This window comes from Lithobates pipiens, unplaced genomic scaffold (genome assembly GCF_037356315.1).
Source record: "Lithobates pipiens isolate NorthernLeopardFrog02 unplaced genomic scaffold, aLitPip1_a1.2 Scaffold_23, whole genome shotgun sequence".
NCBI lineage: Eukaryota > Metazoa > Chordata > Amphibia > Anura > Ranidae > Lithobates > Lithobates pipiens.
Window position 1 is genome coordinate 9,048,615 of NW_027507785.1, and position 22,846 is coordinate 9,071,460.

The window sequence follows — 22,846 nt, forward strand, 5'->3', positions numbered from 1 at the left end:
CCCCTCCCTCTGCAATGCTCAGATCGCGGTGGGCTATGGAAGCACCAAGCTGATCTCATCTTCTCCTGCCTGTCAGTGGGGGGATCTCAGCCCCCTCCCTCTGTAATGCTCAGATCGCGGCAGGCTAGGGAAATGCCGAGCAGTGCTCAGCTGATCTCCTCCTCCTCTCCTGCCTGTCAGCTGGGGGTTCTTGGCCCCCCCTCTCTGCAATGCTCGGATCGCGGCGGGCTATGGAAGCGCCGAGCGGCACTATAAGAAGGTAATTGACACAATAGATTACAGAAACACCTACCTTTTACATTATATACTACTGTAATAGAGGGGATTCTAGCAATTTGCAACCACTTTTACTTCACTTCACACTGGGGGTTCCTTCCGGGTAGGGAGGGAGAGGGGGAGAGAAGACAGCACATAAAATGGCAAGCCCTACCCCCGGAAATAAGCCCTACTGGGTTTTTGGTTGCCAAAATTAATACAAGACCTGGGCTTATTTTCGTGGGGAAACACGGTACACATTTCATGTCTTGTCATGAGCCGATTTTCTTGACAAAAATGAAATAAACGGGAGGACCCCCCCCCCCCCCCGTCAAATACCTATATCAAATTGGAGATGGTTCAGTCCAGTTAGAAAAGATGGATTAGGGGACTCGGAGAAAGTGAAAGGTCAGTATGTTTAAAAAACGATCTTGCCACCTTAAGGGTGGTTCCCGCCAAAGGGTGTGGACAGTCCTCCATTGGAATGACACCCCCTGGAATCCAGCTAACGGTATACCCACAGTCACCTGTTCTAAATGTACCCGTTGTTTTTTTTTTTGTTTTCTTGTTGGGGACACCAGTAGAGTATTCTAGATAAATGGACTGCCTCGTGGTATTTTATTGGGACACCAATACTAACTTTTGGCTTTGAAAGTGTCAAAATAGATCTACGCACCCTCGCTAGTTTACCCGCCCATATGAACTTCAAAAACTTTCCACGTAAGTCCCTCAGATCCACACTATAGCCGAACGACAGCTACAGCGCGGATCTACTTTGCCGGAAGGCTGTCAATAGACGTCCCCCCCTTTACACGCTCTCCGTGCACCCGCCGCAGGGTGCGTGTGGCGCACACTGTGATCATCGAGTCACTGAGACTCGGGTGATCACAGATCAGATTGAGGGGCCGATCTTGGCCCGTTACCACGTGATGAGCTGTCAGCCAATGACAGCTGATCATGTGATGTGAACAGAAGATCAGTAAGCTGCCTTATCTGTGCCCACCAATACTGCCTGTCAGTGCCCATACAGTGCCACAAATCAGTGCATATATGCCAGCAATCAGTATCACCTATCAATGCCCACGAGTGCCACCTTTCAATGCCCACCAGTGGTGGCAATCAGTGCCACCCAACAGTGCTGCCTATCAGTGCCACCTACCAGTGCCGATCAGTGCCCATCACTGCCACCCATCATTGCCAGCTATCGGTGCCACCTATCAGTGCCACCCATCAATGCCCTTCAGTGCTGCCCATCAGTGCCACCCATCAGTGCCCACCAGTGCTACCTCATCAGTGCCGCCTATTAGTACCCATCAGTGCCACCTATTAGTGCCCATCAGTGCCCCCTTATCAGTGCCCATCAATGCAGCCTATCAGTGACCATCAGTGCAGCCTCATCAGCGTACATCAATGCAGGAGAAAAATTACCTGTTTGCAAAATTTATTAACAAAATATAAAACTGTTTTGTATATATTTTTTTTAATTTTGGTCTTTTTTAAAAAAAATTTAACAAAAAATAAAAAACCGTAGAGGTGATCAAATACCACCAAAAGAAAGATCTATTTGTAGGAAAAAAATGATAAAAATGTAATTTGGGTACAGTTTTGTATGACCGCGCAATCGTCATTCAAAGAGCGACAGCGCTAAAAGCTGAAAATTTGTCTGGGCAGGAAGGGGGTTTAGGTGCCCAGTAAGCAAGTGGTTAAGAAACACTGGGTAGTCAGGGCCGTCTTTAATATTGATTGGACCCTGGACAAAAAAATTCTTGCCCCCCCATGCAATTTCACTCTCCACCTGCTCTGAGACATACAAAAATATCAGCTAGACTTAAAATCAGTTTACTGTATCAGATCAGGCAGTGATTGCAATTGGTTGCCAGAGGTTACAGCATATCATTACTGCTCACTGACTGGTTGCTAGAGATTACAGCTCACATTACAGCTCACTGATTAGCTGCTAGAGGTTACAGCACACAATTTATTCTTGTTGATTGGTTGCTAGAGATTACTGTACAGTAATACTGCTCACTGATTGGTTGCTAGAGGTTACAGCACATGATGTCTTCTTGTTGATTGGTTGCTAGAGATTACTGTACAGTAATACTGCTCACTGATTGGTTGCTAGAGGTTACAGCACATGATTTCTTCTTGTTGATTGGTTGCTAGAGATTACCATACAGTAATACTGCTCTCTAATTTGTTGCTAGAGGTTACAGAACATGATTTCTTCTTGTTGATTGGTTGCTAGAGATTACTGTACAGTAATACTGCTCACTGATTGGTTGCTAGAGGTTACAGCACATGATTTCTTCTTGTTGATTGGTTGCTAGAGATTACCGTACAGTAATACTGCTCTCTAATTTGTTGCTAGAGGTTACAGCACATGATTTCTTCTTGTTGATTGGTTGCTAGAGATTACTGTACAGTAATACTGCTCACTGATTGGTTGCTAGAGGATACAGCACATGATTTCTTCTTGTTGATTTGTTGCTAGAGATTACTGTACAGTAATACTGCTCACTGATTGGTTGCTAGAGGATACAGCACATGATTTCTTCTTGTTGATTGGTTGCTAGAGATTACTGTACAGTAATACTGCTCACTGATTGGTTGCTAGAGGTTACAGCACATGATTTCTTCTTGTTGACTGGTTGCTAGAGATTACTGTACAGTATTACTGCTCACTAATTTGTTGCTAGAGGATACAGCACATGATTTCCTCTTGTTGATTGTTTGCTAGAGATTACTGTACAGTAATACTGCTCACTGATTGGTTGCTAGAGGATACAGCACATGATTTCTTCTTGTTGATTTGTTGCTAGAGATTACTGTACAGTAATACTGCTCACTGATTGGTTGCTAGAGGTTACAGCACATCATCTCTTCACTGCAGAGGGGCATGATATACATATGAATGCCGTTATTTACGTATGAATGCTCTCATTATTTACATATGAATGCCGGTTATTTACATGTAAACACAGGGTCTGCAGGTGAGTCACCTGTATACAACAATAGGGCAGATCTGGGCAGAATTAGTAGCAGCACTTCACACTGAGATTTCGGGACACGGCACGGGACTAAAACTTCAAGGCAATTGCCTTCATCTGAGGCAATTTTTTAAAATGTTCACAAACTTTAAAAAAATATGCATTTTTTTTTTTAAATCTCCCAAACAGTTCTACCTTTTCTGTTGATCAAATTTATAATTTCAGGGAAAAAATAAACTAAAATGAATTTTAGCGCACACAAGCACAATATAATCCCATTTTCTACTTTGCATCTGAGGCAATATTTTAGTTTTTCCCCAAAAATATGCCTTTTCTTTTTTAAATCCCCCAAACAGTTCTATATTTTCTGTTTATCAAATTTATAATTTCAGGTAAAAAATAAACTAAAATGAACTTTAGTGCACACAAACGCAATAGAATCCCATTTTTCTATTTTGCGTCTGAGGCAATTTTTACACACGTTAAAAATATGCATTTTTTTTTTTGTCCTACAAAATTACCCAACATATTTTCTGAAAACAGAGGCTCTGAAAAATAAAATGGCGTCAGCTGCATTTTTTTTTTTTAGGTTGCGCGATATTTGCGTAAATGTTTTTCAGATTTATCATATAGTTACATAATAGGTGAAGTTGAAAAAAGACACAAGTCCATCAACTCCAACCTATATGTGTGTGATTAGATGTCAGTATTACATTGTATATCCCTGTATGTATTGGTCGTTCAGGTACTTGTCTAATAGTTTCTTGAAACTATCGATGCCCCCCGCTGAGACCACCGCCTGTGGAAGGGCATTCCACATCCTTGCCGCTCTTACAGAGTAAAGAACCCTCTACGCCAGGCTTTCTCAACTTTTTAACCCTAGAGGAACCCCAAACATTATTTTCAGGTCTCGAAGGACCCTTCCTAAAACCAATTCATCAGGGGTCAATGGGAGCAATGCCCCTTATACTGGTGGACAATAGGAAGAATTTCCCTCTTAAAGTGGTACTCAGAATGCCACCCTTAAAGACAGCTAAAAAAAAGATATTTGGTGTCATGCTGCTGGCTTTGCTAAGTGATGCTGAACCTTGAACTCTGCAGGCATCATCAAGTAGGGGGTTCATCAGCCACAGCTCAAGGAACCCCTAGGAACCTCTGTAGGAGCCCCAGGGGTCCACCTACCCCTGGTTGAGAATGGCTGCTCTACCTAGTTTAGGGTTAAACCTCTTTTCTTCCAATTTTAATGAGTGGCCACGAGTCTTGTTAAACTCCCTTCCGTAAAAAAGTTTTCTCCCTATTGTGGGGTCACCAGTACAGTATTTGTATATCGAAATCATATCCCCTCTCAAGCGTCTCTTCTCCAGAGAGAATAAGTTCAGAGCTCACAACCTTTCCTCATAACTAATATCCTCCAGACCCTTTATTAGCTTTGTTGCCCTTCTTTGTACTCGCTTCAATTCCAGTACATCCTTCCTGAGGACTGGTGCCCAGAACTGGACAGCATACTCCAGGTGAGGCCGGACCAGAGTCTTGTAGAGCAGGAGAATTATCGCTTTATCTCTGGAGTTGATCCCCTTAATGGCAATATTCTGTTTGCTTTGTTAGCAGCAGCTTGGCATTGCATGCCAATGCTGAGCCGATCATCTCCTAAGATCCCCAGGTCCTTTTCCATCCTAGATTCCCCCAGAGGTTCTCCCCCCAGTCTATAGATTGCATTCATATTTTTGCCACCCAAATGCATTATTTTACATTTTTCCATATTGAACCTCATTTGCCATGTAGTTGCCCCTCCCCATTCATTTATTCAGATCTTCTTGCAATGTTTCCACATCCTGCGGAGAAGTTATTGCCCTGCTTAGCTTAGTATCGTCCGCAAATACAGAAATTGAACTGTTTCCCCCATCCTCATCCTCCAGGTCATTTATGAACAAAATAAATAGGATTGGTCCCAGCACAGAACTCTGGGAGGACCCCACTACCCACCCCTGACCATTCCGAGTACTCCCCATTTATCACCACCCTCTGAACTCGCCCTTGTAGCCAGTTTTCAATCCATGTACTCACCCTATGGTCCATGCCAGGGATCTCCAAGCTATGGCTCTCCGGTTGTACTGCAATTCCCATCATGCCTAGTCATGTCTGTGAATGTCAGAGTTTTACAATGCCTCATGGGACGTGTAGTTCCCCAACAGCTGGAGGGCCATAGTTTGGAGATTCCCTGGTCCATGCCTATGGACTTTATTTTGTAAAGTAAATGTTTATGAGGAACTGTGTCAAATGCTTTTGCAAAATCCAGATACACCACATCTACGGGCCTTCCTTTATCTAGATGGAAACTAACCTCCTCATAGAAGGTTAGTAGTTTGGTTTGGCAAGAACGATTCTTCATGAATCCATGCTGATTACTGCTAATGATACCGTTCTCATTACTAAAATCTTGTATATAGTCTCTTATCATCCCCTCCAAGAGCTTACATACTATTGATGTTAGGCTAACTGGTCTGTAATTCTCAGGGATATATTTTGGACTCTTATTAAATATTGGTGCTACTCTGGCTTTTCTCCAATCAGCTGGTACCATTCCAGTAATTTCAGGGAAAAAAATAAATTAAAATAGATTTTAGTGCACGCAATATAGTCCCATGTTCCTACTTTGCGTCTGAGGCATTTTTTAAAATGTTTATCAAATTTATAATTTCAGGAAAAAAATAGAAAAAATAGGAAAAAAAAAAAAAATAGGAAAAAATTAACTAAAACTAATTTTAGTGCACGCAAATGCAATGCAATCTATTTTTTTTTTTTTTTCAAATGAAAAAGATGGGGCTCTGTCGAGTAAATAGAGGCCACACAAATTTAACGTGCGGGTGAAATGGCAAAAGATGACAGCACCCAGGATTCTCCATAGGTGATTCTTTAAAAGCCTTTATAAGTCATCGCTTTACAGTTAACTGTGAATTATGACCCTAGAATTATTGCCCTCGCTCATACCTCACATGTATGACGCAATCACTGTTTAAATATACGTGCGTGCCACATTCACACATTTGCACGGGGCAATGGGGTTGATTTGAATTTTTTAAAATGTATTTTTTATAATTTAATTTTTTTACACTTTTTTTGCCTGATTCAAAGTGCCTGAAGGACAGGAGAAGTGAAAGCCCATGGAAAAGTTTGAGGCGTAGAATCTAAGGAATAAAGGAGCCACCTTATGTTCACCAGAGATCCTGGAGCAGGATCCAAATTGGGAATCACGAGGATCACACGAGCAGGCATGGAGTCACAAGCTGGAGTACACATGACTGTTTATTGTCTCAATGTTCTATTTCCATAAATTTTTAATGAAGGTGGGCTTAGACAAGGTGTCATAGAATAGGAAATCTGCTCCCACTAGGGGGTGGGCCAGGTAACCAGCGGTTAGTAGTAGCTGCTGAGACTAGCCAGTGGCATTGGCCATGGAGGAGACACAGGTGCCTACGAGGAGTCTGGGATGAGCTGGAGACCTGGAGGCACTGGTGGAGAACCCAAAGTGCCTGAAGGACAGGAGAAGTGAGAGCCCAAAGAAAAGTTTGAGGTGTAGAGTCTAAGGAATAAAGGAGCCACCTTGTGTTCACCAGAGATCCTGGAGCAGGATCCAGATTGGGAATCACGAGGATCAAATGAGCAGGCATGGAGTCACAAGCTGGAGTACACGTGACTGTTTATTGTCTCAATGTTCTGTTTCCATTAATTTTTAATGAAGGCGGGCTTAGACAAGGTGTCATAGAATAGGGAATCTGCTCCCACTAGGGGGTGGGCTAGGTAACCAGTGGTTAGTAGTAGCTGCTGAGACTAGCCAGTGGCATTGGCCATGGAGGAGACACAGGTGCCTACGAGTAGTCTGGGATGAGCTGGAGACCTGAAGACTCTGGTAGAGAACCCAAAGTGCCTGAAGGACAGGAGAAGTGAAAGCCCATGGAAAAGTTTGAGGTGTAGAATCTAAGGAATAAAGGAGCCACATTATGTTCACCAGAGATCCTGGAGCAGGATCCAAATTGGGAATCACCAGGATCACACGAGCAGGCATGGAGTCACAAGCTGGAGTACACATGACTGTTTATTGTCTCAATGTTCTAATTCCATTAATTTTTAATGAAGGCGGGCTTAGACAAGGTGTCATAGAATAGGAAATCTGCTCCCACTAGGGGGTGGGCCAGGTAACCAGTGGTTAGTAGTACCTGCTGAGACTAGCCAGAGGCATTGGCCATGGAGAAGACACAGGTGCCTACGAGGAGTCTGGGATGAGCTGGAGACCTGGAGGCACTGGTGGAGAACCCAAAGTGCCTGAAGGACAGGAGAAGTGAGAGCCCAAAGAAAAGTTTGAGGTGTAGAGTCTAAGGAATAAAGGAGCCACCTTGTGTTCACCAGAGATCCTGGAGCAGGATCCAAATTGGGAATCACCAGGATCACACGAGCAGGCATGGAGTCACAAGCTGGAGTACACATGACTGTTTATTGTCTCAATGTTCTAATTCCATTAATTTTTAATGAAGGCGGGCTTAGACAAGGTGTCATAGAATAGGAAATCTGCTCCCACTAGGGGGTGGGCCAGGTAACCAGTGGTTAGTAGTAGCTGCTGAGACTAGCCAGTGGCATTGGCCATGGAGGAGACACAGGTGCCTACGAGGAGTCTGGGATGAGCTGGAGACCTGAAGACTCTGGTGGAGAACCCAAAGTGCTTGAAGGACAGGAGAAGTGAAAGCCCATGGAAAAGTTTGAGGTGTAGAATCTAAGGAGTCAAGGAGCCACCTTGTGTTCACCAGAGATCCTGGAGCAGGATCCAGATTGGGAATCATGAGGATCGCAAGAGTAGGCATGGAGTCACAAGCTGGAGTACACGACTGTTTATTGTGTCAATGTTCTTTTTCCATTAATTTTTAATGAAGGTGGGCTTAGACAAGGTGTCATAGAATAGGAAATCTGCTCCCACTAGGGGGTGGGCCAGGTAACCAGCGGTTAGTAGTAGCTGCTGAGACTAGCCAGTGGCATTGGCCATGGAGGAGACACAGGTGCCTAGGAGGAATCTGGGATGAGCTGGAGACCTGAAGGCACTGGTGGAGAACCCAAAGTGCCTGAAGGACAGGAGAAGTGAAAGCCCATAGAAAAGTTTGAGGTGTAGAGTCTAAGGAGTAAAGGAGCCACCTTGTGTTCACCAGAGATCAGATTGGGAATCATGAGGATCGCATGAGCAGGCATGGAGTTACAAGCTGGAGTACACGTGACTGTTTATTGTCTCAATGTTCTGTTTCCATTAATTTTTAATGAAGACGGGCTTAGACAAGGTGTCATAGATAAGGGAATCTGCTCCCACTAGGGGGTGGGCCAGGTAACCAGTGGTTAGTAGTAGCTGCTGAGACTAGCCAGTGGCATTGGCCATGGAGGAGACACAGGTGCCTACGAGAAGTCTGGGATGAGCTGGAGACCTGAAGACTCTAGTAGAGAACCCAAAGTTCCTGAAGGACAGGAGAAGTGAAAGCCCATGGAAAAGTTTCAGGTGTAGAATCTAAGGAATAAAGGAGCCACCTTATGTTCACCAGAGATCCTGGAGCAGGATCCAAATTGGGAATCACGAGGATCACATGAGCAGGCATGGAGTCACAAGCTGGAGTACACATGACTGTTTATTGTCTCAATGTTCTATTTCCATTAATTTTTAATGAAGGTGGGCTTAGACAAGGTGTCATAGAATAGGAAATCTGCTCCCACTAGGGGGTGGGCCAGGTAACCAGTGGTTAGTAGTAGCTGCTGAGACTAGCCAGTGGCACTGGCCATGGAGGAGACACAGGTGCCTAGGAGGAATCTGGGATGAGCTGGAGACCTGGAGGCACTGGTGGAGAACCCAAAGTGCCTGAAGGACAGGAGAAGTGAGAGCCCATAGAAAAGTTTGAGGTGTAGAGTCTAAGGAGTAAAGGAGCCACCTTGTGTTCACCAGAGATCCTGGAGCAGGATCCAGATTGGGAATCACGAGGATCGCATGAGCAGGCATGGAGTTACAAGCTGGAGTACACGTGACTGTTTATTGTCTCAATGTTCTGTTTCCATTAATTTTTAATGAAGACGGGCTTAGACAAGGTGTCATAGATAAGGGAATCTGCTCCCACTAGGGGGTGGGCCAGGTAACCAGTGGTTAGTAGTAGCTGCTGAGACTAGCCAGTGGCATTGGCCATGGAGGAGACACAGGTGCCTACGAGAAGTCTGGGATGAGCTGGAGACCTGAAGACTCTAGTAGAGAACCCAAAGTTCCTGAAGGACAGGAGAAGTGAAAGCCCATGGAAAAGTTTCAGGTGTAGAATCTAAGGAATAAAGGAGCCACCTTATGTTCACCAGAGATCCTGGAGCAGGATCCAAATTGGGAATCACGAGGATCACATGAGCAGGCATGGAGTCACAAGCTGGAGTACACATGACTGTTTATTGTCTCAATGTTCTATTTCCATTAATTTTTAATGAAGGTGGGCTTAGACAAGGTGTCATAGAATAGGAAATCTGCTCCCACTAGGGGGTGGGCCAGGTAACCAGCGGTTAGTAGTAGCTGCTGAGACTAGCCAGTGGCACTGGCCATGGAGGAGACACAGGTGCCTAGGAGGAATCTGGGATGAGCTGGAGACCTGGAGGCACTGGTGGAGAACCCAAAGTGCCTGAAGGACAGGAGAAGTGAGAGCCCATAGAAAAGTTTGAGGTGTAGAGTCTAAGGAGTAAAGGAGCCACCTTGTGTTCACCAGAGATCCTGGAGCAGGATCCAGATTGGGAATCACGAGGATCGCATGAGCAGGCATGGAGTTACAAGCTGGAGTACACGTGACTGTTTATTGTCTCAATGTTCTGTTTCCATTATTTTTTAATGAAGGTGGGCTTAGACAAGGTGTCATAGAATAGGAAATCTGCTCCCACTAGGGGGTGGGCCAGGTAACCAGCGGTTAGTAGTAGCTGCTGAGACTAGCCAGTGGCATTGGCCATGGAGGAGACACAGGTGCCTACGAGGAGTCTGGGATGAGCTGGAGACCTGGAGGCACTGGTGGAGAACCCAAAGTGCCTGAAGGACAGGAGAAGTGAGAGCCCATAGAAAAGTTTGAGGTGTAGAGTCTAAGGAGTAAAGGAGCCACCTTGTGTTCACCAGAGATCCTGGAGCAGGATCCAGATTGGGAATCACGAGGATCGCATGAGCAGGCATGGAGTTACAAGCTGGAGTACACGTGACTGTTTATTGTCTCAATGTTCTGTTTCCATTATTTTTTAATGAAGGTGGGCTTAGACAAGGTGTCATAGAATAGGAAATCTGCTCCCACTAGGGGGTGGGCCAGGTAACCAGCGGTTAGTAGTAGCTGCTGAGACTAGCCAGTGGCATTGGCCATGGAGGAGACACAGGTGCCTACGAGGAGTCTGGGATGAGCTGGAGACCTGGAGGCACTGGTGGAGAACCCAAAGTGCTTGAAGGACAGGAGAAGTGAAAGCCCATGGAAAAGTTTGAGGTGTAGAATCTAAGGAGTAAAGGAGCCACCTTGTGTTCACCAGAGATCCTGGAGCAGGATCCAGATTGGGAATCACGAGGATCGCATGAGCAGGTATGGAGTTACAAGCTGGAGTACACGTGACTGTTTATTGTCTCAATGTTCTGTTTTCATTAATTTTTAATGAAGGTGGGCTTAGACAAGGTGTCATAGAATAGGAAATCTGCTCCCACTAGGGGGTGGGCCAGGTAATCAGCGGTTAGTAGTAGCTGCTGAGACTAGCCAGTGGCATTGGCCATGGAGGAGACACAGGTGCCTAGGAGGAATCTGGGATGAGCTGGAGACCTGGAGGCACTGGTGGAGAACCCAAAGTTCCTGAAGGACAGGAGAAGTGAGAGCCCATAGAAAAGTTTGAGGTGTAGAGTCTAAGGAGTCAAGGAGCCACATTGTGTTCACCAGAGATCCTGGAGCAGGATCCAGATTGGGAATCACGAGGATCGCATGAGCAGGCATGGAGTCACAAGCTGGAGTACACGACTGTTTATTGTCTCAATGTTCTGTTTCCATTAATTTTAATGAAGGCGGGCTTAGACAAGGTGTCATAGAATAGGAAATCTGCTCCCACTAGGGGGTGGGCCAGGTAACCAGCGGTTAGTAGTAGCTGCTGAGACTAGCCAGTGGCATTGGCCATGGAGGAGACACAGGTGCCTACGAGGAGTCTGGGATGAGCTGGAGACCTGGAGGCACTGGTGGAGAACCCAAAGTGCCTGAAGGACAGGAGAAGTGAAAGCCCATGGAAAAGTTTGAGGTGTAGAATCTAAGGAGTAAAGGAGCCACCTTGTGTTCACCAGAGATCCTGGAGCAGGATCCAAATTGGGAATCACGAGGATCACACGAGCAGGCATGGAGTCACAAGCTGGAGTACACATGACTGTTTATTGTCTCAATGTTCTGTTTCCATTAATTTTTAATGAAGGTGGGCTTAGACAAGGTGTCATAGAATAGGGAATCTGCTCCCACTAGGGGGTGGGCCAGGTAACCAGCGGTTAGTAGTAGCTGCTGAGACTAGACAGTGGTATTGGCCATGGAGGAGACACAGGTGCTTACGAGGAGTCTGGGATGAGCTGGAGACCTGGAGGCACTGGTGGAGAACCCAAAGTGCTGGAGAAGTGAGAGCCCAAAGAAAGGTTGAGGTCTGAACCTCAACCTTTGTGTGGGCTCTCACTTCTCCTGTCCTTCTGGCACTTTGGGTTCTCTACCAGAGTCTTCAGGTCTCCAGCTCATCCCAGACTCCTCGTAGGCACCTGTGTCTCCTCCATGGCCAATGCCACTGGCTAGTCTCAGAAGTTACTATTAACCGCTGGTTATCTGGCCCACCCACTAATGGGTTCTCCACCAGTGCCTTCAGGTCTGAGCCAGTCTAAGGAGCCGGCTTTCCTTCAGCTGAGCTCTTGAAGCAGGATCCAGACTGGGGATCACAAGGACCACGGGATCAGGCATGGGGGGGGGGGGGGGTCAGAAGCTGGAGTACACAGAGTTCACAAGGCTGGAATGACTGACGACGCTGGGACCACTGAGGCCCACAGGAGCTGGGTGCAGGCTTGGAGGACACCGGGAACACTTTAAGGCCAATACTGGGAGACACTGGAAAACACTTGAGAATATGCTGGAGAAGACAAGGGGCCTGGCTGCTAGCATGTGGCTGCCTTGCCTGAACACTAAGCAACCCACACACCAGGCCTTTAAGACAACCCCTCTGACTGGCTGGAAGCCAGCAGCTGCACACAGAAGGAAAGCCCTGATGCTAAAGCACGATGGTGACACAAGGGGGTCTACTTTTTTAAAACATTTAAAAATTCACCGTCCAAATGCTTCAAGCCTTTCCACAGCCGTCACGAATAATTGACATTACGTGCTTGTTGTCCTAAGGATTGTCAGCTCCATCTAGTGGCCAACAAATGGCATTTTCACAAAATACCTCAATCAGGAAAATACCACAATATGGCCTCTAGATGGAGCTGACAATCATAGGAAATAAACATATGACACTTACATTGCTGCGGGTTATTCTTGATGGCCGTGTACATCCTTGAGGCATTCCGACAATTCGTTTTTGTTAGAAGTTGACCCCAAATTTGTCCATGTTGTTTGTGTGTCCATGAGACTGCACTGTCACCCCGTATAGTAGAAGTGTAAAACTTTTTGTGGAGTGACAACCGCGCTCACAGTGTGTTCATAGGAAGAACAACGGTGTGTCCACAATGATTAGTTACCTGGCAAAGTGGAAGAGTTTGTTGCGTTCATCTACAGCACTCATAATACCTCCTTAGTGACCTCCTCCCGATGAAAAGTCAGATTCTTAATTTGCTCGTAGCCGGCGAGCTGGGGGTCAGGGGGAGAGTCCTGACAAAAGTGTCCCTAGAGCTCTAGACCGGGGGGGGGGGGGGGGCACCTCTGGGCACCTCTGGGCACACATCACAATCCTTCGGGGCTGGGAGGATAGGATGATGACCACTTTTGGATTTGCATCTGCTGAGTATAGAAAAGGAAATATTATGCAAATGCAGCAGAGGACTTGGAACCTTTGTGTGTCTGATCCTGGTGAAGGGGAAGTGGCTCCTATTTGAATTGCACAGCTAAAGGTCTATGTGCAGGACTCTGTTTGACCCACGAGCTCGCTGAACGCAAGAATTCTGCTCTTTGTGTGTCATATAGTCCTGACTCCAGAGATCTATACATTGCATACTCCTGAACCCTGCACTCCATACATTGCATACTCCTGAACCCTGCACTCCATACATTGCATACTCCTGAACCCTGCACTCCATACATTACACACTCCTGAACCCTGCACTCCACACATTACACACTCCTGAACCCTGCACTCCACACATTACACACTCCTGAACCCTGCACTCCACACATTACACACTCCTGAACCCTGCACTCCATACATTACACACTCCTGAACCCTGCACTCCATACATTACACACTCCTGAACCCTGCACTCCACACATTACACACTCCTGAACCCTGCACTCCACACATTACACACTCCTGAACCCTGCACACCATACATTACGCACTCCTGAACCCTGCACTCCACACATTACACACTCCTGAACCATGCACTCCACACATTACACACTCGTAAACCCTGCACTCCATACATTACACACTCCTGAACCCTGCACTCCACACATTACACACTCCTGAACCCTACACTGCACACATTACACCCTCCTCAACCCTGAACTCCATACATTACACACTCCTGAACCATGCACTCCATACATTACACACTCCTGAACCATGCACTTCACACATTACACACTCCTGAACCTGCACTCCACACATTACACACTCCTGAACCATGCACTCCACACATTACACACTCGTAAACCCTGCACTCCACACATTACACACTCCTGAACCCTACACTGCACACATTACACACTCCTCAACCCTGAACTCCATACATTACACACTCCTGAACCCTGCACTCCATACATTACACAATCCTGAACCCTGCACTCCACACATTACACACTCCTGAACCCTACACTGCACACATTACACACTCCTCAACCCTGAACTCCATACATTACACACTCCTGAACCCTGCACTCCATACATTACACACTCCTGAACCATGCACTTCACACATTACACACTCCTGAACCTGCACTCCACACATTACACACTCCTGAACCATGCACTCCACACATTACACACTCCTAAACCCTGCACTCCATACATTGCATACTCCTAAACCCTGCACTCCATACATTACAAACTCCCGAACCCTGCACTCCATACATTACACACTCCTGAACCCTGCACTCCATACATTACACACTCCTGAACACTGAACTCCACACATTGAACACTCCAGAATCCTGCACTCCATACATTGCATACTCCTAAACCCTGCACTCCATAAATTACACACTCCTGAACCCTGAACTCCATACATTACACACTCCTGAACCCTGCACTCCACACATTACACACTCCTGAACCCTGAACTCCATACATTGCATACTCTTAAACCCTGCACTTCATACATTACACACTCCTGAACCCTGCATCCCATACACTACGCTCTCCTGAACCCTGCACTCCATACATTACACACTCCTGAACCCTGCACTCCATACACTATGCTCTCCTGAACCCTGCACACCATACATTACGCACTCTTGAACCCTGCACTCCATACATTACGCACTCCTGAACCATGCACTCCATACATTACGCACTCCTGAACCATGCACTCCATACATTGCATACTCCTGAATCCTGCACTCCATACATTGCATACTCCTGAGCCCTGCAATCCATACATTACACACTTCTGAACCCTGCACTCCATACATTGCATACTCCTAAACCCTGCACTCCATACATTGCATACTCCTAAACCCTGCACTCCATACATTACACACTCCTGAGCCCTGCACTCCATACATTACACACCCCTGAGCCCTGCACTCCATACATTACACACTCCTGAACCCTGCACTCCATATATTACACACTCCTGAACCCTGCACTCCATACTTTACACACTCCTGCACCCTGCACTTTATATATTGCATACTCCTGTCCCTGTCCGTATTGCATACTCCTAACTCCTGTACTTTGAGTATTACATACTCCCAACCCTTACACTTTATTTATTACACCTGAACCCTGCACTCCATACATTACACAGACTATATCCTGCGATCCTGTTCAAGCTGCACAGACCAAAAAATGTATCACTGCCTCTGATTGGTGGTGTGCAGTGACGGCTTCCTGGAGGGATCGGGCAAAGGCCAGTCTTGAACAGGATCCTGCGATCCTGTTCAAGACTGGCTTTGCTGACATCCCTTCTGGCTCCAGATCCTGCTTGCTTACTGTTCCACTACATTGATCCCTGACTTCTGGCTTGGCTGACTATCCGTTCCTGAACTCTGGATATGTTTTGACTACGTTTTTAGTTTTATTATTAAACAAGTGTGATTTAACCGTACTTCTGATTACGTCTGATTTCATGGTTTCTGACAAAACCGCAGTCCATTCTAAATAATGTGTCCGGGTTTCTGGCGGTCTGAAACCCGGACACGTGATTCAAAACAGGTGAATCCCGGACAAGTGGCAACCCTAGGAATAGGTTTACTCAGGGAACTCTTGGCCTGGTCTTAAAAGGCCATTTGCAACCCATCCTAGCCTCCACCTGCATAGGGGACAGAAAGTCTACAGCCAGCCCTGCTGGGTGGAAGACTACTCCTTCCCAGGCCTCCTGGCCTGTACAGGGCCTCCACCTGCTGGTTACATCTGTGATGGTGTGGGGGGTGCTTGGCTTCCAAGCCCCAAGTGCACTAAGGCTCTTCCCAACCTGGCTTAGATCTGGGCGCCGACTCACCCATGATATCACTGCAGGACAGCTTTAACTAAAAGGGGCCTAACACCTGATGACACTGTCTGCTATAACCAGACACTATTCTGGGTCAGAGCCACCTAGTGGCAGACTAGCTAAATGCCTACAATCTTCCTGTAAACACATTCTGAGCAGGATTGTCTCTCTGCCATACTGATTTGGCCTGGACCCACCAATGTCTATACCGGCCTTGGGAATGGGGGTATTTTATTGGGATCATCGGACCCTCTGGTGGCTGATCTCTCAGCTGTGATTTATTACCAAGAGAAGGAGAGTCCCTAACGGGGAATGGATGGGACTTTATGGGTGCTATACATGTACTCATCAACAACAGTTATATAAAAAAAAAAATATTTTATTTTGACACAAATACATGAAAGAAAGAAGGTATATAAAAATACAATTCTTCCATACAACTAAATACCACACTTATTGTTCTGCATGTTTCGCCTTTACGGCTTCTTCAGGAGCGTGCGTGGGTATTCACGTCTAATAGGTAAGAATGCAAAAATTATAGGCACAAATTTTACAAATTTTAATGCTCTTACAGCAAGACATTTTCAAAATCAAACCCCCGAACTTCGCTTGTGGAATAATCAGAGCATATACTGAAAAAAAAGTGACGTCAGAGCGATTCGCCGGGCACAGGGATGCCCAGTCAGAGCTTGATTTTGGCAAGGTTTTTCGTCAATCATCCAGGTGCTGTCATATAATTAATTACATTTTCAAAACGTCTTGGTGTAAGACCATTAAAATTTGTAAAATTTGTACTTATAAGTTTTTTATTCTTACCTATGAGGCGTGAATACCCGAGCACGTTCCTGAAGAAGCCGTAAGGCGAAACGTGTAGAAAAAAAATAAGTGTGGTATTTTGTTGTATGGAAGAAATATATTTTTATATACCTTCTTGCTTTCATGTATGTTTGTCAAAATAAAATATAATATATATATATATATATATATAGCACCCAGAAAGTCCCATTGATTCCCCCGTTAGGGGCTCTCCTTTGATTTTTAATATAAAGGGATGCTGGTGTTAATTGAATAATTTTTGGGCATTGATCACTCTAAATTTCCCTATCTGTGATTTATTACAGTGGAATTTATGCGCGCTAACGGAAATGATTTATTACCGTTATATACGACTATACTCACACATAAACTTTCCAGGATTGCCCAAAATACCCTGATATCATTTTTTGACGATTTTTGTGAAATGGCGTCGGCGTAAAAGTTTGGACGGGGCAAGAAAAGGTCTAAAATACGTCTTTCACATGAATTCCTTACACAGACCCCCACCCCCAATGACTGCGTGATTGAAGGTGAAACCCCTTGCCGGTGACTCCCACCCTCCCCTAAAGGGGCACAAAATGGGGCAAACATTTGTTCGGCTGCAAGACAAAAATCACCATATGTGGTTTCATTTGATTATGAGTGCCATCTTGTGGTCATGATGTGGTATTTTTTCCTAAATCCCTCAATCAGGAAAATACCACATTATGGCCACTAGATGGTGATGACAATCATAGGAATCATAATGAAAGGATTGAGAGCTGGTGTGAGGGGGCCTCGAGGACCAGGAAACCTACCTCCAGGACCAAGAAACCTACCTCCAGGACCAGGAATCCTCCCTCCAGGACCAGGAAACCTCCTCCAGGACCGGGAAACCTCCCTCCAGGACCAGGAACCCTAACCCCAGGACCAGGAAACCTCCCTCCAGGACCAAGAAACCTCCTCCAGGACCAGGAAACCACCCTGGACCTCAATCAGAACCCCTTTAAGGGCTGACAAGAGTCATTGACTGTACAAATGTGGCAAACATTCCCTCGGCTGCAAGGTAAAATCACCATATGTTGTTTAATTTGATTATGAGTGCCATCTAGTGGTCATGATGTGGTATTTTTTCCTAAATCCCTCAATCAGGAAAATACCACATTATGGACACTAGATGGTGATGACAATCATAGGAATCATAATGAAAGGATTGAGAGCTGGTGTGAGGGGGCCTCGAGGACCAGGACACCTCCCTCCAGGACCAGGAAACCTCCCTCCAGGACCAGGAAACCTCCTCCAGGACCGGGAAACCTCCCTCCAGGATCGGGAAACCTCCTCCAGGACCAGGAATCCTCCCTCCAGGACCAGGAAACCTCCTCCCGCACCAGTAAACCTCCCTCCAGGACCAGGAAACCTCCCTCCAGGACCAGGAAACCTACCTCCAGGACCAGGAAACCTCCCCCAGCACCAGGAAACCTCCCTCCAGGACCAGGAAACCTCCTCCAGGACCAGGAAACCTCCCTTCACCTCAATCAGAACCCTTTTAAGGGCTGACAGGAGTCATTGACTCTACAAATGTGGCAAACATTCCCTCGGCTGCAAGGTAAAATCACCATATGTTGTTTAATTTATTTGATTATGAGTGCCATCTAGTGGTCATGCTGTGGTATTTTTTCCTAAATCCCTCAATCAGGAAAATACCACATTATGGCCACTAGATGGTGATGACAATCATAGGAATCATAATGAAAGGATTGAGAGCTGGTGTGAGGGGACCTCGAGGACCAAGAAACCTCTCTCCAGGACCAGGAAACCTCCCTCCAGGACCGGGAAACCTCCCTCCAGGACCGGGAAACCTCCTCCAGGACCAGGAAACCTCCCTCCAGGACCAGGAAACCTCCCTCCAGGACCAGGAAACCTCCTCCAGGACCAGGAAACCTCCCTCCACCTCAATCAGAACCCCTTTAAGGGCTGACAGGAGTCAGTGACTGTACAAATGTGCCAAACAAAAATACCACATTATGGCCACTAGATGGTGATGACAATCATAGGAATCATAATGAAAGGATTGAGAGCTGGTGTGAGGGGGCCTCGAGGACCAGGAAACCTCCTCCAGGACCGGGAAACCTCCTCCAGGACCGGGAAACCTCCCTCCAGGACCAGGAAACCTCCTCCAGGACCGGGAAACCTCCTCCAGGACCAGGAAACCTCCCTCCAGGACCGGGAAACCTCCTCCAGGACCAGGAAACCTCCCTCCAGGACCGGCAAACCTCCCTCCAGGACCAGGAAACCTCCTCCCGCACCAGTAAACCTACCTCCAGGACCAGGAAACCTCCCTCCAGGACCAGGAAACCTACCTCCAGGACCAGGAAACCTCCCTTCACCTCAATCAGAACCCCTTTGAGGGCTGACAGGAGTCATTGACTGTACAAATGTGGCAAACATTCCCTCGGCTGCAAGGTAAAATCACCATATGTTGTTTAATTTATTTGATTATGAGTGCCATCTAGTGGTCATGCTGTGGTATTTTTTCCTAAATCCCTCAATCAGGAAAATACCACATTATGGCCACTAGATGGTGATGACAATCATAGGAATCATAATGAAAGGATTGAGAGCTGGTGTGAGGGGGCCTCGAGGACCAAGAAACCTCCCTCCAGGACCGGGAAACCTCCTCCAGGACCGGGAAACCTCCCTCCAGGACCAGGAAACCTCCCTCCAGGACCAGGAAACCTCCCTCCAGGACCAGGAAACCTCTCTCCTGGACCAGGAAACCTCCCTCCAGGACCAGGAAACCTACCTCCAGGACCAGGAAACCTCCCTCCACCTCAATCAGAACCCATTTAAGGGCTGACAGGAGTCATTGACTGTACAAATGTGGAAAACATTCCCTCGGCTGCAAGGTAAAATCACCATATGTTGTTTCATTTATTTGATTATGAGTGCCATCTAGTGGTCATGATGTGGTATTTTTTCCTAAATCCCTCAATCAGGAAAATACCACATTATGGCCACTAGATGGTGATGACAATCATAGGAATCATAATGAAAGGATTGAGAGCTGGTGTGAGGGGGCCTCGAGGACCAGGAAACCTCCCTCCAGGACCAGGAAAGCTCTCTCCAGGACCAGGAAACCTCTTCTAGGACCAGGAAACCTCCCTCCACCTCAATCAGAACCCCTTTAAGGGCTGGCAGGAGTCATTGACCGTACAAAAGTAGCAAACATTCCCTTGGCTGCAAGGTAAAATCACCATATATTGTTTCATTTGATTATGAATGCCATCTAGTGGCCATAATGTGGTATTTTTTCCTAAATTCCTCAATCAGGTAAATACCACATTATGGCCACTAGATGGTGATGACAATCATAGGAATCATAATGAAAGGATTGAGAGCTGGTGTGAGGGGGCCTCGGGGACCAGGAAACCTCCCTCCAGGACTAGGAAACCTCCCACCACCTCAATCAGAACCCCTTTAAGGGCTGGCAGGAGTCATTGACCGTACAAAAGTAGCAAACATTCCCTTGGCTCCAAGGTAAAATCACCATATGTTGTTTCATTTGATTATGAGTGCCATCTAGTGGCCATAATGTGGTATTTTTTCCTAAATTCCTCAATCAGGTAAATACCACATTATGTCCACTAGATGGCACTCATAATCAAATGAAACAACATATGGTGATTTTACCTTGCAGCCAAGGGAGTGTTTGCTATATTTGTACAGTCAATGATTCCCGCCAGCCCTTAAAGGGGTTCTGATTGAGTTGGAGGTAGGTTTCCTGGTCCCGGAGGGAGGTTTCCTGGTCCTCGAGCCCCCCTCAAACCAGCTCTTAATCCTTTCATTATGATTCCTATGATTGTCAGCACCATCTAGTGGCCATAATGTGGTATTAACCTGATTGAGGGATTTAGGAAACAAAATACCACATCATGGCCACTAGATGGCACTCATAATCAAATTAAAACAACATATGGTGATTTTACCTTGCAGCCAAGGGAATGTTTGCCACATTTTGTACAGCTGATGACTCCCGCCAGCCCTTTAAGGGGTTCTGATTGAGGTGGAGGTGACCTTTCTGGTCATGTGACCTCTGTCGCAGCGGTCACGTGATTGCGAGCGCCCCCCCCCCCCCCCCCTCCCACCAGCTCTCAAGCATTTAATTAGGATTCAATGATTGTTTCCTATGATGGTCAGCACCATCTAGTGGCAACAATGTGGTATTTACCCGCTGGAGGGATTTCAGAAAAAAAAATGATACCACATTATAGCCACTAGGTGGCACTAATGATCACACAAAATAATCAAATGAAATGACATATGATGAAGCACCGTCTAGTGGCCACAATGTGGTATTTACCCTATTGAGGGATTTCAGAAAAAAAAAATAATGATACCACATTATGGCCACTAGGTGGCACTAATGATCACAGAAAATAATCAAATGAAACGACACAGTGAATTTACCTTGCAGCCAAGGGAATAATTGCCACATTTTTACGGCTGATGACTTCCATCGGCCCTTCAGGGGGTTCTGATTGAGGTGGAGTGGAATCTCCTGGTCATGTGATTGGGCGTCACAGCGGTCACATGATCGGGAGCGCCTCCTATCGGCTCTCAAGCCCACATTTTGTACAACTGATGACTCCCGCCAGCCCTTTAAGGGGTTCTGATTGAGGTGGAGGTGACCTTTCTGGTCATGTGACCTCTGTGACTGGCTGTCGCAGTGGACACGTGATTGCGAGTGCCCCCCCTCACACCAGCTCTCAAGCGTTTAATTAGGATCCAATGATTGTTTCCTATGATTGTCAGCACCATCTAGTGGCCGTAATCTGGTATTTATCCAATTTGAGGGATTTCAGAAAAAAAATACCCCATTATGACCACTAGATGGTGCTGACAATCATAGAAAATAAACCTATTGCAAATATTATGTCAAATAAATTGGCACTTATGATCATAGGAAATAATCAAGATTTTGCACGCAGGCTCTTTCACATAGGCACCGCGGGGTGGTAAAAACAGGAGGTCGAGCCACGTTTTTTCATACCTTGGATCGCTTTTCAGAGGGCGGCGAACATAAAACCAGTATGAAAGACGCCTTTCACCATTGTCCCCAACGCGCTTAAACCGAAATGGCAAAGTTTTTGCCAAAGTTAAAAGCTCTCTCCGTTTTGCTCCTCCCTAATTATTTATGTTTGGGGGGAGGGGGGGGGGTGTCATCATTTCACAGCTTTAGCGCTGTTCCCGTAAAGAACACCTCCTCACCCTGAAAGTCAAATCCCTTTTCTCCTTTGCTCCGCTCTCATTTCTTTTTTTTTTTTTTAGAAGTTTTTAGAACATAAAAGTAAAAAAGTTCCCAATTGGAATGTAGAAGAGCGACTTACCTGTGACAGTCCTCCTCTCCGCTCCTCCGTCCAGTGCCGCACGCGATTGTGTCTGGGCGGATTATGAGGAGAGCCGAGGTCGTTCAGGTATAAACCTGTCATCGCTGATTGCTCACCATTAAATGTTATTGTTCAGTGAGAGGAGAGAAGCCGTGAGACAAACACCATCTGGGAGCGACCCCTCCCCGCACCCTGCGCCACAACTCCCCACTCTCTCACTTTGTTACCTTTTGTATGGATACATTGTGTATACTGTACAATGCTTTTCATTGGTTGGGTTGTATACATTGTCCTTGAGAAAGTTTTACTGACCTTTCGATGTAGAAGGTGTAGGGGGACACGGGGGAGGTTTTCTGCACTTGGGTCATGTTACTAAAACCGCCAACGCGTTGGAAAAAATAGCCAAAAGTTTGCACAGCTGTGCGTCCAGAAAAATTGCATGTACGTTCGTTCTGTGTGAATTCACCTGCATTCACTCCTTCCTTTTAGGGATTTTTTTTTTTTTTTTTTTGCATAATGTATAAAGCCGAGGC

The 22,846-nt window shown here is 46.2% G+C and overlaps 1 protein-coding gene across 8 annotated transcripts in view; it reads right to left on the reverse strand.

Annotated features, from left to right (window-relative positions):
• Nucleotides 1-22,445, reverse strand: part of LOC143927185 (olfactory receptor 1E16-like) — a 162,470-nt gene extending 140,025 nt beyond the window's left edge. For 5 of the 8 annotated variants that reach the window (XR_013262246.1, XR_013262247.1, XR_013262248.1 and 2 more), the window contains exon 1: nucleotides 22,314-22,445. The gene's annotated coding sequence lies outside the window, so the exon portion shown is untranslated. The remainder of the gene's footprint in view (nucleotides 1-22,313) is intronic. The other 3 variants (XR_013262251.1, XM_077451160.1, XM_077451161.1) reach the window with 1 other exon arrangement.
• Nucleotides 22,446-22,846: the final 401 nt, after the last annotated feature.